This window comes from Triturus cristatus, chromosome 6, assembly GCF_964204655.1.
Source record: "Triturus cristatus chromosome 6, aTriCri1.1, whole genome shotgun sequence".
NCBI classification, from domain to species: Eukaryota; Metazoa; Chordata; class Amphibia; order Caudata; family Salamandridae; genus Triturus; species Triturus cristatus.
The window spans coordinates 989,114,671-989,129,327 of NC_140589.1; positions in this window are offsets into that span (position 1 = coordinate 989,114,671).

Sequence of the window (14,657 nt, forward strand, 5' to 3'; positions counted from 1 at the left end):
GTAGTCCCCAAGACCCTAATTAAAAGAAGTTGTTTTTTTGACCTTTCAAGGTGACCAAGCTGTTTACATTCTTTTCAATATAGTTAGCTTTGTAGAGGTAGTTTAACTGGACAGTTTCACCCCATCTCTCAGGTTGTAAAGGACGCGGTTATCCCATCAGTATGGTATTCATGCCATACTAACACGAAGGTCATAGATAGAGGTCTTCATTAGGTTGCCAAATTCAATTCAATCCAATTCATGGAATTTGTTTAGCGCACAGCTACCTCCAAGGAGGTCACCTCCAAGGAGGTGTCCCGGTGCTGGTGGAAAGTACATGAGAGTGAAGGAGGAACGAAAGCTTACATAGCCATAAGAGAGAGGTATCGAACAAAAAGGTTTGTAAGGTTGATTCCCAGCCTTTGAGGATGCAAACTGAGCATTTGGGATATGTACTTTGCAATCCAGAGGATTTTGCATCTTTTAAAGAGGCGAGGCTACAGGAAATTCTGTAAGTTATCTGTATTAGAGCCGGTGGGAAATACATTTCGTGTGGACTCCTACAGTCTTTAACTTGATGGTTGTGGGGTTGACAACCATTCTGAGCCTTGCTTTGAAGTGGGAAAGAGGGAAGATTCATACTTCAGTTTATTGGCAGGTTAATGATACTCAGTCAGTTGTTCACTAGTGAGAGTGGCTGAAAGGAGTTTGATTCAATATTTTCTACTGCGGTCCCAGCTCCTGGAAAACGTGTATAAAAGGGCTGAGCACAAATCTGGATTGAGAACGATAGGTCAGGAACACAGGTTACAGCAGATGGCTTGAGCATCTCAGGCAGTGACTTTCACTGATGAGCTCCTACTTTGAGTAACATTGGCTCCCCGTGAGTAGAATCAGGCTTTTTAGGTCTGGGTCGATCAGAACTCTTGCTTACAATACACAGAGTGGACTTTGAGTCTGCCCCTTCAACCATTGCTTTTTTTTTACACGCCTCTTTTGGCCATTGGCTTGAGACTTTGTAACATGGTTGGAAGAGACCAGACCAGTTGAGGATTCATCTCTCACCTACTTCTCTTGTCTATTTGGAAGTATTCATCCGCCTCCCCTCCAGTGCTTGCATTGAATTGCATGAGCGACTACTTTAACCCCTTCTGTGCCCATGACGAGATAGTCTCGTCATGGATCGCGGTTGCGCTGTGCTCATGACGAGACCATCTCGTCATGGACCCCGCCCGCTAATACAATGCCCGGCACAGGAGGGGGAAAGGGCGGGGCACTCAAGGGGTTAACACTAGAAATCATTCAATATAGTCTGTCTTTAGTTTCTTATCTGCGTTGAACGTGCTTTTCAAGAATGGTTTGGCACACTAAACCCATATCAATTGGCTTTGCCAATGCTTGTTAATCTTCAGACAGGGCCCTGCCAAATCAGCCTTTACCTATTTCAGCACCAAGACACCCTCCCGGGTGATAGTGCGCTCTGCAAACCCCTGCATCATTCAACTTTGATCTCACAGGCTTCAAGTACAAGGATGAATTTGCTATTTATAAACACCTATGTGACTCACAAGCATATTTGATTAGCAGCACTTTGGAAACCATGCTCCGTGCTTCGAGTCAAAAGTGGAAATGCTGTGCTGTGTCACACGCAGTTTAGATTCTTATGTGGGAAGCATAGTCTGCTGGTTTTGCATAAGTCGATTCATAAATACAACCCCCCTTGTTGAAATTGTCATTAGTTTCAGCCATGTCCTTTCATTATATATAATTTTAATACATTAGCAGTGTTTTGTGTGAGTACGCGCTGATTGCGGCAAGGCATCCCGTCGGTGCATTGTAGAGACGCTAAGAGTGACGTCTGAAACAGCTGGGGAAAAAAAACGAGTCAATTATGTGCGACTCCTGTAAATTTCCGGAGAAATGTAAGTAGACATCCCTTCTGCACTGTTTCGAAAATGTTCAAGAAAGTGGAAGCTCGGCTGCTGAACTTTGGATGTTCAATGTGAGTGAAGGTGCAGTCTATCGCTAGAGTCAGCCGCTTTCATTATTTTATACATCACTAAAAGCATACGCCTGGGTAGGTCACTTCCCTGTCAGTGGCTTTGCAGAATGAAAGCTCACAGAACGGCTATCTCTTTTATCAGAGATAATGAACCTCTCATTTTTCGATACAAATTCCACCTTGTACACACTGTATCTTCACTTTACAGCCTCTGAAGATCGGAAGTATTGGTAAAAGCTGCTGTAAAAATGTATTCATGTCAACTCCTTCTTGCGCTGAGTTACCGTACCAAGTGAAACAGAAAAACAGTTGTTTGTTAATTCAATATACATTAAAAACAACCAATACCTGCCATGCAAGACATTCTTAAAGCTTTGGCAGCCTCGCACAGTCTAAATTGTCACACTTGTAAACAGTGTGATGGCTAGTAGTTGTGGCAATGTGTAGTGCAAAAATGCGATGGACTCCTGACGAGGGCCCTGTCACTTATTTTTTTTTTACAAATCAAGCACTGAATGTAGCCATATTACGCCACAACTGTCTTTCAACACTTCTAAGAAACAGAACATTGATCCCAGGTGGGCTGCGTGGATCGAAACATTTGATGACTTCATAGATGCGCTAGAGGAAGAAGATGACAAGAAGATCATTAAATAGTTGAAAAACCTTGCAGGTGATGGAGTGAAAGAAGTGCTAAAGAAAATCCCACAGGCTGATGTAAAAGCATACCAAAAGGTAAAACAAGCGTTGGAAGCCAAGTTCAATCCAATGCCAAATGCCGACTATGAATGGTATATTTTCAACCAAGCATAACAACAGGTAGGTGAAACAATGGATGAATTTGTTGGAAAACTTGATGCACTCATTAAACATTTCAAGTTCTGTGACTTCACCGACGAAGAAGCCTAGCACCTCAGACTCATTGATGGCTGCCTTTCAGATTTGTTTAGTAGGCACATGCCGAGAGAAACACACAGTCTAGAGAAAATGTCGATGGCTGCAAAAGCAGAAGAATTAGCTGACCAACAAGGTGATGGAAATGGAAGGACATGGAAACAGGAACAGCACACAATGAATCAGCGTTGACGGTGAAAGGCAAGCACAAGCATAAAAAAGTTACACATGAGTCGACGTTGTAAAAAAAAATAAAGCTATGCTTCCGATGTGAATTTTTGTTTGAACGTAATTGTGCAACGATAGGGCAAGTCTGAAAAGGTTGTGGGAAAGAGAACCATTTCATAACTGTGTGCCGAGCTAAAGAAAAATCAAGTGTGTCACAATAGCAAGAAAAGATAGATGCGAGAATATTCCAGAAGCATCTCGCCATGCCCCTAAAAGGAAAAAAGCAACATCAGCTATGACAAGTAGAAATTAGGCAAAATTAATCGTCGTCAAGCTCACCGGTCAAAGGTTCTTCGATGTCCTTATCAAGTACCAGTGAAGAAGATGGCTGCGCGCTGGTGATATCTACCAAAAGACGGCATGCACATGTGGGGTTGACTGTCTGTAAAGATCACAGTTCAAAGAAAGCTCACCAAACAAAGCAGCAAACTTCATTTAGGCACTGTTCCAAAATCACATTGAAAGTAAACGATCATCCAATGACTTTCATCACAAACAGTATTACTTTGATTATTATCATGCGGGTGGAAGAGTTTAACAGGCTCTCGCTTGTGCCCTGCCTCACTCCATCAGGCATGACTGTGCATACCTGGGCCGCTTCTGAATCATTGCAAAGCCACGGGCTGTTTATGGTGACAATGCAAGATAAAAATACATTGGTGCAAGACATCATTCAGATTCTAAAAGGGACTTCATTGGGTGGCTGTTTGCTCATTTGTGCTACAACTGCTCACATGGGGTTGTTATCCCTCAACTACAACCTCTCTGCTCAGTTTGAGACCATAAGCTGATTCCTATTGTGGTTCCATATCCTGGGAAAACTCAAGAAAATGAAAGTTCAGCTTCATATCAATGAGGACATTCGCCCTGCTGTTCAGCAGCACCGCAGAGTTGCTTTTTACCTACAAGAAGCTGTATAGAATGAGTTAGAAGCACTCTTAAGAACCAATCTTTTTATTAGTCGGAAGTCGCGATGGGAGAACACAACTTCCTGCCTACATCCACCGGCAGGCAGAGCGTATATTTTGCAGCAATACACAGCTTTTGAGCCAACAACCTGGAGGCCGGCAGTGTGGGCAATGCGCCTGTATTGTAATTATCAACGACTTCTGAGTTTTCACAGGAACAAACATAAGATGCTACAGGAAGACGTAACAATACAAAAAAAGGATAACCGTACTAAACCAACCCATTCCTAGACCCCTGTTACCCTCCCCCACACTCATCCGCACCAGCTATACCTCCTCACTATATCCCAAGCCTCAACATGTGGGGACTGGCAGTGTGTCTCTTCTAGATGGTTGTCGGCGGAACCGTAACAAGCGTCTCTTGCGGCAGAAGCTTAAGGATTTGTAAATATTTAGGGCAAGTAATTTCTCTCATGTCTTTAACCAACAACTGCAAAAAATAGTGCCCACAGTATGGGATATACCTCGCCCCTGCCCCCCACAACCAGGGACATGCGTTCCATAGCCAGAAGACACCACAGGCAATGTAGCCAGTTCAGTATTTCAGGACTAGACTGTGTGCCCCATTGTGCTAAAATAGCCTGTCTAGCCACCAGCAGTGCTAATGCTATTTGCCTACCTCGCATCGACCTCAATTTAAAAACCTTTGGGTGTGAGAGACCGAGGAGAGTGTATTCTGGGGAACGGGGTACTGAAGTGCTAAACGCCTCGTCTATATTGTCAAGGACCTCAGTCCAGTAGCGCTGTAATTGGGGGCAATGCCACAACAGGTGAAATAGAGTGCCAGACATCCCACAACCTCTCCAGCAAAGGTCCGATTTGCTCTTGTCCCAGCTATGGATTCTCACGGGGGTATAATACCAATGTGAGAAGACTTTAAATGCGGATTCGGCCCCAGCAGTGTTGTGTGCCGTGTGATGGGTTCTATAAAGTATGTGTTCCCATTCCTTGTGGGTCAACGGCCTGCCCAGCTCGGTTACCCAGCGTACTTGTGCCCTTGTGCTTTGTTCGATAGATCACGCTGTAATCATGGTATACAATTCCGAGATGAGATGACGATCGTCGCGCTTGCGAAGCAACCATTTTTCAAACGTGGTGAGGGGGCGGGACATTTGAGCATAATTGGAAGGCACAGTGATCCAGTGATATAATTGGCAATAGGCATAATTATCAATCGCTAGGAGGCCATAGTCTTTCTTAAGCTGCTCAAACGGGACCAGACCCTCCGTGTCAAAAAGAGATTCCACACTTTTGCAGCCTTCCTCCCTCCAGTGCTGAAAGACCGCCGATGTTTGTCCTGGGGGAAGTCTGAGTTGTCCACAATGGGGGTCATAGGGGAAGGGAAAGAAGTCCATCACTTCTGTACAGCCAACATATCCCAGGTCTTGAGAGTCGGCGAGTTGATAGGAGAGGAGTATAATCCCCACGCCCTGTGCTTGCGAGGCAACCATAGCTCTCTCCAAATGTTGACGCCCACTACCGTCTGATCCATAAAATTCCAGTGTTTGCCATTCCACTATGTAGCGGAAGCAGGACGCCTGGTAGTAGCCTCGGAACAGAAGAAGACCCACCCCGCCTTAGTTCTTCGAAACAAACCATCTGTGAAAGCGAGAGTCACGCGTTCCCCCCCATAAGAACTTATTAATGAGGGTCTGCAGTTGCGCTATAGCCCCCGGTGGGGGTGTCATCGAATCGTTTGAAAGATATAAAGAATGCGCGGGAGAACAGTCCTTTTCACCGCCGCAATCCTCCCAAACCATGCTAGATCCAGGTGCGACCAGGCGTCCAGTGCCTTGGCCGTCTGGTCTATAAGATTCGTATAATAAAGGGCAACCGTTCGAACAATGGTCGGGGCTTAACGGATTCCCAGGTACGATATGTCTTGCTGGGTCCATTGGAATGGGAATTGTTGCTGTAAAGCTTCTACCAGGACTTGAGGAACCACAAGTTCAGTATATTGGAAGTAGCGCAGGGTATCAAACAGATAGGTCTACCCCACCCTGTCAAATGCCTTCTCTGTATTGATGGACAGGAAGAACGCCTGCCTGCCCGACCGCTGTATACTATCCATGAGTTGGAAAAGGCGTTTAGTATTGTCTCCCCCCTGTCGTGTGGGAATAAAACCTGACTGGTCGGGGTCGACTAGGTCTGCCATGAGCGGGTTTAAGCGTGCCGCTAATATACCAGCAAATATTTTCGCATCGAGATTGAGGAGGGATACAGGCCTGTAGGAGCCACAGTCTCGTGAGTCTTTGGCATATTTTAGAATAACCTAGATAGCAGCCTCCGACATGGAGGGTGTTACTGTCCCTGTCTCTAAAAAGGAATTAAACAGTTTAGTTAAAATGGGTGCCAGCTCTCTACAAAAGGTCTTAAAAAAGAGGCTGAAAATTCATCAGGGCCTGGTGATTTGCCCAGTTTCAATTTGGAGACAGCCAAAATCACCTCCTCTATGCGAATAGCAGAATCAAGTAAATCGGCCGCAGTCTTAGGGAGTGGGGAAATCTCACAGGCATTCAAGTACGCAAGCGGGTCCCGGGCCAGTGGGTCCTACCCAGTGTATAACTCACCATAGAACGAGCGAAAGTGTCCACTATGTGTGTATCGGCACTATATTCGACCCCATCGTGATCCCTAATCGATTGAATCATAGGTGTCTGAGTTTGGGTCAGTAATCTGTGGGCCAGCAGCTTACCACACTTATCACTGCTAAGGTAGAATTTGTTAAGTACAAAAACAGTGGTCCTCGCATTTTCAAGTAAGGATAGTACCGCTACTCTTTTGACGGGGTTGTTTAGGCCCCGTACGTTATGGCTAACTATTTTGAGGGCCTTCCCCATCAAGTGAGGTTGGTGAGAGATCGTGCTGCTGTGTCCGCCTCCCGCTGGCGCGACGTAGGCCGAACCAAGAGCCTCCCCCTTTTGTCAAGAAGGCGATGTCGAAGAACTAACTGGTGCAGATTACCCCAAACAAAAACCCCAACAACCCCAAGCCCCAAAGGGAGAACAAATGCCAGAACCTGTAAATAAAAAAAAAACATGACCAAAGTTCGTCAGGGAATGGAGGACCCAGGGGTCCATGGCTCGAGCAGCAATTCTGTCTACAGGAAGCCGAGAACGCCCCCACCTGCCAGCGGGGAGGTTGTGAATGGGTGTCAGGGATAACCACCCGTGCCCCCCCGGCAGCCCAACATACTACCCACCCCGGTGCAGTCCAAATGTGCCGCTCAAGGGGTAGTTGGAGGGTCCGACAGCTATGAAAGGGAGGAGAGTACTGCCTCCCTCTCTTTGGTCATTGTAGCCTGGTCAGGTTTCAAGGCGGCAGCCGACTTGCCCACTCTCTGCCGTCTTGGCACTCGACGAGGGCCCTGCTCTTTAGGCTTCTCCACCTGCTCCGATGTCAATGTGCTATTGAGGCCGAGGACTTTGAGGGCTTCTGTAAGTGAGCGGATCTGGTGCAGTTTCCCTTGGAATTTAAAGATGATGCAGAAGGGATGGCGCCAGGAGTAGGGAATACCCTTCTTGCGCAGGTGTGAGATGACTGCCCTGAAGTCACGTCGCTTAATCAGAGTGGAAGCTGCCAAGTACTGAAAAATGGAGAGTGCCTGGCCCTGGAACTGAACTGGCTGGGCCTCTCCCGCCCTCCGTATTATTCGTTCTTTCAACTGAAAATTATGGACGCACACAAGAATGTCCAGCGGCGGAGCCTTGTTTCCCTGTGGAAGACCCACTCTGTGTACCCGATCCATCTGGATATCGTTTGGGCATTCTTCTCCCAGTATCTGCTGAAACAGAGCCCCAATATAGGCCCGAAGGTCGTCCCCTTCTTCTCGCCACGGCACTCCTCTAATCCAAATGTTATTCCGCCGAGAGCGGTTCTCCAGATCTTCAGCATGTGCCTCGAGATCGAGGTGCTGTTCCTGGAGGCGCAGCATGTCTTTCTGCAGTTGGTGGAGTTCCTCTTCCCGACTGAGCTCTCGCTCCTCTAGCGTGGCCACACGCTCACCCACCTCATCCAGGTCCCTCTGCACTTCACGAAGATCGGCAGATAGCTGGCCCTTAAGCTCCTGAAGATATTCTTTTATTGCAGCAAATAGTTTCAGCATAAAAGTCTTAGTGGCCAGGCCATCCTCTGCCCCCAGCGGCCCCTCTCGTTTGACGCTAGTAGAGGCAATGGTCCCCTGCTGCTTCAGGAGCATATCTTTCAGTGTCTTGTCCCTCTTATTGCGTTCCACTGCCATGACACAGGGGGTCATCCTCCGAGCCCTACTCACTCCTGGTTTGTGATGACGGCCCACCTCCTCTCAAACTGTCCACCGTGGAGCGGAGCCCGGCACAGGTCACTGTTGGCGAATCTATTCTTCTCCGTCTGCTTGCAGATGATTATTAGTGGATCCGCCGTAAGTGGGCCATATAAAGTGGGCCAGAGTCTTGTGGACCGGCTGTTCGAATCCCCACGCCTGAGGCAAGGTTCGCACACTGCAGCTTAGGCACGACCCCGTGGGTCCCCAGGCGCCTCACCGTCCCTCCTCTAGGGCCTGTTCTGTTATGGGCATAGGGCTGATATGTGATCTGGCCTGTCACTCTGAGCAGTCTCCAGGGCCCTTCTGCCTCTACGTCCACGTGGTGTTCTGCAGTGGTAATCTGTCCCGTCCCGGGCTCCAACTAGGCCCAACCAGCGTCCAAGGCCCACCAGGCCTTGTGTATCACTCTAGCCTGGGCCAATGCAGCCAGCCACCGCTGCCTCCATCAAGGGCCCCTTAGGCTGTTGTCTGTGTGTCCAGGGCCCACTCCCGTCGCTTGTCTCAGTGGGGTGTACTAAAAGCCTGCAGCCCGGAATCCTCCAATTCAGGAGTCTGGTCCCCGATCGCCTCTATTGTTGGGGTCTCCCACTACCTCGCCTGCGGGGAGAGTCCACTTTTCCTTGTGGTAGCAGGAGCTCACAGTGATGGAAGTGTGGGCCGCACTCAGGTCTGGGCGGTCCGCGGGAGCCCCAAGAGCCCCAAGATCTCTGATAAAATGGCGGGTCCCCAGACGCTTTGCTTCCCGGCCCTCGCGCCTTTGCTTGCCCTCACCTCCTGTATGGCTGTGGATCACTGAATTCCAGCGCGCTGAGACCCGCCGGCTCCTCTGCTATGTCCGCTAGCCAGTCTCTATGCACTGGTGGCCTCCTAGCTCTCCGCGGCTGAGCCGCTCCGTCCCACGCTTGCTGCTCATCTGCAGGCCCGCTTGCGCCACCTCAATGGACCCCAGATCAATCAGTGAATACTGACAAGGTTCGAGACACCGACGCAACTCGGAAAAGGATAATGAAAAGAAATGCAGATCAGTGTCGCCATGCCCAGGAGATAGTCTTTGACAAAGGAGACTGGGTACTGGTTAAGCAGAGATGAAGACAGAAAACAGACAATCATTTTGCTGCTGATGCTTTACGGGTAGTGGTAACAAGGGACATATGGTGGCAGCATTTCGTCCTGGACAATATACCACTCAGGACACATCACATTTTAAACGACTACCACGACACGTGGAGTCCTGAAACCACACCAGCAGGCCCGGCACAGCCTGAGCCAATACCTATATCACCTAGGTTATGTTGCCAGATCAGGGTGGAACTCGATCACCTTGAATCACCTGAGCTAGCAGACAAGTGTGAGCCCCTTGTAGACTAATCAAGAAATGTGATTTTTAGTGCTGTCTGACACGTTTTATTTAACATAGGGGGAGATGTAGTATATTAATGTTATGCATGCTAGGACCCTCGTGGTTCTGGGCTGACTCTGAATAGAAAATCCGTAATATGCGGGGAGGTGTTAGGGTGTAGTTAATGGAAAGTGTGATGTAATGGGCAGTGTGCAAGTGCATGCTGAAGAATAAGGTAATGCTTGACGTAGCTTCCATGTGGCGTAAATCATCTGCATGGTCCTGGGCTGGGGAAAGACGCTACAACTGTCACTCTGATTATTCAACTGCCTGCTTGTAGAGTTCCTGCACTTGAGGATTGGGTTTTTACACCAGGAAATCCCCAATTATAGGAAACCACACAAAAATAGTACAGAAATGACATTCGGTAGCAGTGACAGGCCCATTCTGGTCACCCGTTGGGGGTACAAGGAAAATAAATCAGAAAACCAGTCCTGTGCAGGGGCACCTCCCTCTTTCTTCATGCCAGCTTGTAGATGACACAGTGCTGGATGGCAAGAGCCAGAGTCCCGTTATCCATGTAGTTTCCTGGGAAAAAAAGTACAGCAGGATGCACTGATCTTGGCACATACCCCACCCTCCTTCATGTTCATCAAGTCCAACACATACCAATGTTGCATCACCATAAGGGCGATGGTTTAGGCAGAGCTCAGTATTGTTGATCATTATTAACATCTCCCACCTAGTTATTTGTAACCAGCAGTCGTTCACCTTTATTTGCAGGGTGAAGAAGGGTATGGACCCTCCTGCATTTACTTGAGTGTCAGAGAACAGTCTACATTCTTCTGGAATGTCCTTGTACTGAGCCCAGCCAAAGTAATCAGCAGTTCAATTGAGTTGTTTGCTTCTGAAGCGGATGTTGTAACAACTCAGACAGATCTTCTCCAGGGAATGAATATGTGCGGGGTGTGCATGGTTGCGAGGGTGCAGGGCCCATCCAGTGGTGAGCTGGGTGTAGGCAAACTCGCTGCACTACCAATAGGCATCCATCAGCACAGGAGGGGTGGTGCCACATTGCAGATCTGGTAAGTGCAATATTGCTGCACAATTTTCATTGCTGCCAAGTGGTATTGTTCCTTTGCCTCTGAAACACACAGAATACAGTGTACGTTTCCGTACAATTAGGGGTTGCCCCTTCCCTTCTAGCCATGTGTACCTATCTTTCTCAGTGTCCCAGATTTCCTGACATGGTGTACCTATGCTGGCATTCAACGCTTTCCATCTAGACTAATTTCCCCTTGCATAATTGAGGTGAATGGACTTGCACTGGAACTCCATGTCTAAGGAATACTGTCCCAGATATGCTAAAGGGCATCCGGGGACCACCGACAGAGGCAAGAGCAGACAGGTTTGTGGACTGGTACAGTGGTCTTGCTACCTCCAAAAGCCTCTTCTCTGGAAAATCTTGGGGCCAAACAGTATCATCCTCTATGGTATCCTGCCTAGCTCTGTTTGATTGTGGCTAGGCTCAGTGAAAAGGTGCAACACTGTGTGGTTGGTTTCATAGTGGGAGATATTTACCACTATTCAATGGGGTTCTACTCTACTGAATTGTATCTTGGCCGTAATCCTATAAAGGTACAGATGGATGCTTTTTCGGGGGCTATTTCTTATGAAAGGTAAAGTCTGTCTGTGCCCACAGTGTGGGGTATCAACAAGCAGACATAGCGTGACCTACCCAATGTTGGGGCTCCCATGGGGGTTATGTGTTAGTACCATGTGTTGTGCAAGATTGCACTGTGTAGTGCATGTGGATAACTAGCGTTTGGTTCAGTGTAAGTGTAAGTGATGTAGGAGAGGTTCCTATGCAAGTGCTGTTAAAAATGACGAGATAGGCTCCCCGTGACTAGACAAATTTCTCGCTGTGGATCAAATCAGACACACCTACGCTAAGGATATGATATACAAAGGTACAATACTACATATGTTTTGAAACATTGCAGGTCTTGGGATGGTGTCTGGAGGGGCTGTCTGCAGCTATCTAGTGTCCAGCGGTCTCTTTGCTTGGCACAGTGTAAAGACTCTGTTGTGAAAAAATAGTCTGTGAAAAATAGTCTGTTATCTTTTTTGGTTTGAACCCTTGGATCTCGTCGGGACTTCGGAGGTTGCTACTGAAGAGAGATGGCGGGCCTCAATAGAGATGGTGCATGTAGGGCTTGATTGCACACCTGCTGGATAAGAGTTGTTGGTTGTAGGTTAGCTTTTAGGACAACTTGCATCATTATTCTGTCTTGGAAATTCCTGTGCCTATCCTTTTTGAGGAACATTTGGTATGTTCATTTTGCATAACTTTTTAGTGGGGTACAGGAAGATGGCCCCAGTTGTGGAGTATTTTTTAGGAGATGATTAACATTTAGTCATGGGGTACCTGGGTTTTGCCTTTATGGGTCATTTGATCCTTCCCCATCTCCCTGACTGAGGTGGGTGTTTTAGCAGGGTGATTATTGTGGGTGCGGGTATTACTCTTTTTACCTAACTAGCATTTTATGGGAATTGCCGGACCTCCAATACCCTACTTTTCCTAATGTGTGTGTGTTTAGTTTTACTGATGCAGATAGTATATTTTGACCTAAACATGCATGATGTGCTGTGAGAGGAAGGGGGCATGTTGCAATTTGGAGGTTGTGGGTATTTGCCACGTATCCTGAGAACATGTGCATGCACCTTTGGGCCCTGCATGTGCAACAATGTTTTCCCTAGTGGTTTTGGGTGTTTTGGCTATGCCATGTTTTTGAAAGCTTAGTTTTTGAGCTAATTTTGGGCTTCTACTTGCAAGCTATTGAACGCCTTCATAAGGTCTCATGTAGTGTTGGTTCTAAGGTGTCATACCGGTGGGTGTTGAGAAGCTGCTCTGTGGCTCTGTGGTATTCAGATATGGCAATGACAGGAATCTGGCCTATTGCTTCCCCGGACAATGTTCATGAGACCCTGTGTTATTTGAATTGATAAGCTGGGTGCGATGGTGAGCATACCCTTGCGCCTTGTGTGGGGGCTGCAATCGTCATCTATAGAACCCTTCCCCTCCCATTGTCCCACTCTCCCTCAGATTCTGCTGCCTTCTGCGAGAATTGGGGACTTCCTACCTGGTGACATTCAACTCCTGCTGCTTTGGAGGGTCATGACCCAATGAGCAGATTTTGACTGTTTTGGAAGCATTGGGGAGAGGAGGAGGCAAGATGTCTTGCTTTCGACCGTAATCAGGTGCGCGTCTGGGACCTGCTGTGCATTGAATAATGAACTGAGATTGCTGATTGCCCTGGTAAACGTCCCTAATGACTTGGTGCCAAATTGTCACTTATCTGTGCATGAACTTTGGAGTTCTGTGGGGTCACCACCATCCCTAGTGCACGTAAAACCTGGCTTCCTGCACTGGAGTGTTGTTTCATTTTGGAACTGAAAAGGGGTCTCCACTAGTTAGAGGCTTGAGTGGGGTCCTTTGATCTTGTGATAGGAACCTGTCCCTGTTGGACTTGGATGTGGGGACATCGGTGCTTGTTTTTATGAGCTAGTCAGGGTTCCTACCTGCCCCCTCATCAGATTGCCAACCCCCGGGGTAAGGCCAGCCAACTTCACCCTGGGGTCGAGCATCAGAATGGTGCCTATGCTCCTGCAGGCACCCAAGATGGCTGACTTTAGTGTGGATTCCTGATTGACCAAACATACAGCAGCCCAGAGTTTTTCCTGAAAGCAAGTAAAGACTTGAGGCTTCGCCTAATGCTGTGTCACTAGTTTTTATTGTTGTGGTGAGCTGTCTGTTAAAGTGGGTGTTTCATATTTGTGATTAGCGTCAATCTGCCGGCCGGAGAAATATACGGAAATCCCTTGATTGTGAGACGAGCGACTGAATCTAATGGGTCAGCGCTCCAAGTAATTATCTATTGAAGGAAATTTTACAATTGGAAGACTCCTATGCAATGAGGAAACAGGCGACTGATATCTAAGTGCTTAAGTGATTACTCCTTAAGGAATCTATATCTTGGAAGATTCCTTTTACAACAGGGAATATATTTATCATTCAGATATATTCTGGAAAAATAAGACTAAAAGTCTGGATATTTAGCAATCTACCTATCAGCTACTTACTGGATCCTACATAGACACATGTGTACACTATATTGTCCCCAGAAATACAGTCCTGAAGAGACCCGGTATCTAGAGTGGGTCGAAACGCCGTCGACAATATATAAAAGAGACAGCTCTGACCTAATTATTGTAGATTGTATTAAGTCTGTCCTTGCATAACTTTCCAATAACCGTTTTTAGCTTTTGTAATTTGTCACATATAGGTTATGGTTCTTTCACTTGGGGTCACAAAATCATTGCAAATGTTAAGAATAAATGTATATATTTTTCTGTATATGTAATTTTTGATATTAAGTTTGTGATACAGGCAACAATTAAAGAATAAAAATACCAACTTCGGCTGAAGTTAGGTATAATTGTCAAGGAAAAAGGTTATGTGTGGGCTTATTATAAATGTTATGCATACATGATTAACACTGCATGAGGTCACAATTGAAATATATGAGTGTGATTAATTCGGAGCGACAATTTAAATCGCAGATTATACATCTTTTAGAAATGAGTTCCTTGTGAACATTGTTGTGTACTTTGTACTTACCCGGTTCACAGGGACATATGGGTTGCTCTTGTTATTTAAAATATAGGGTTTGGTGGGTTGCATGTGATGGATGGGGGCTGAACTTTGGGGAATCCTGGCACCAAAATGAGATGAGGCTGGGATTGTCTGCATATGCCGATCTGGCAACCTCCCTGCCATAGATCTAGTGGTTAGCTGCAGTGGGGTCCTTCAGTCTCTTCGAACGGTGGATTGGTGTAAACCAGTGCAGGAACGGCAGGAATAGTGGGCACTAGAGTGAGCAC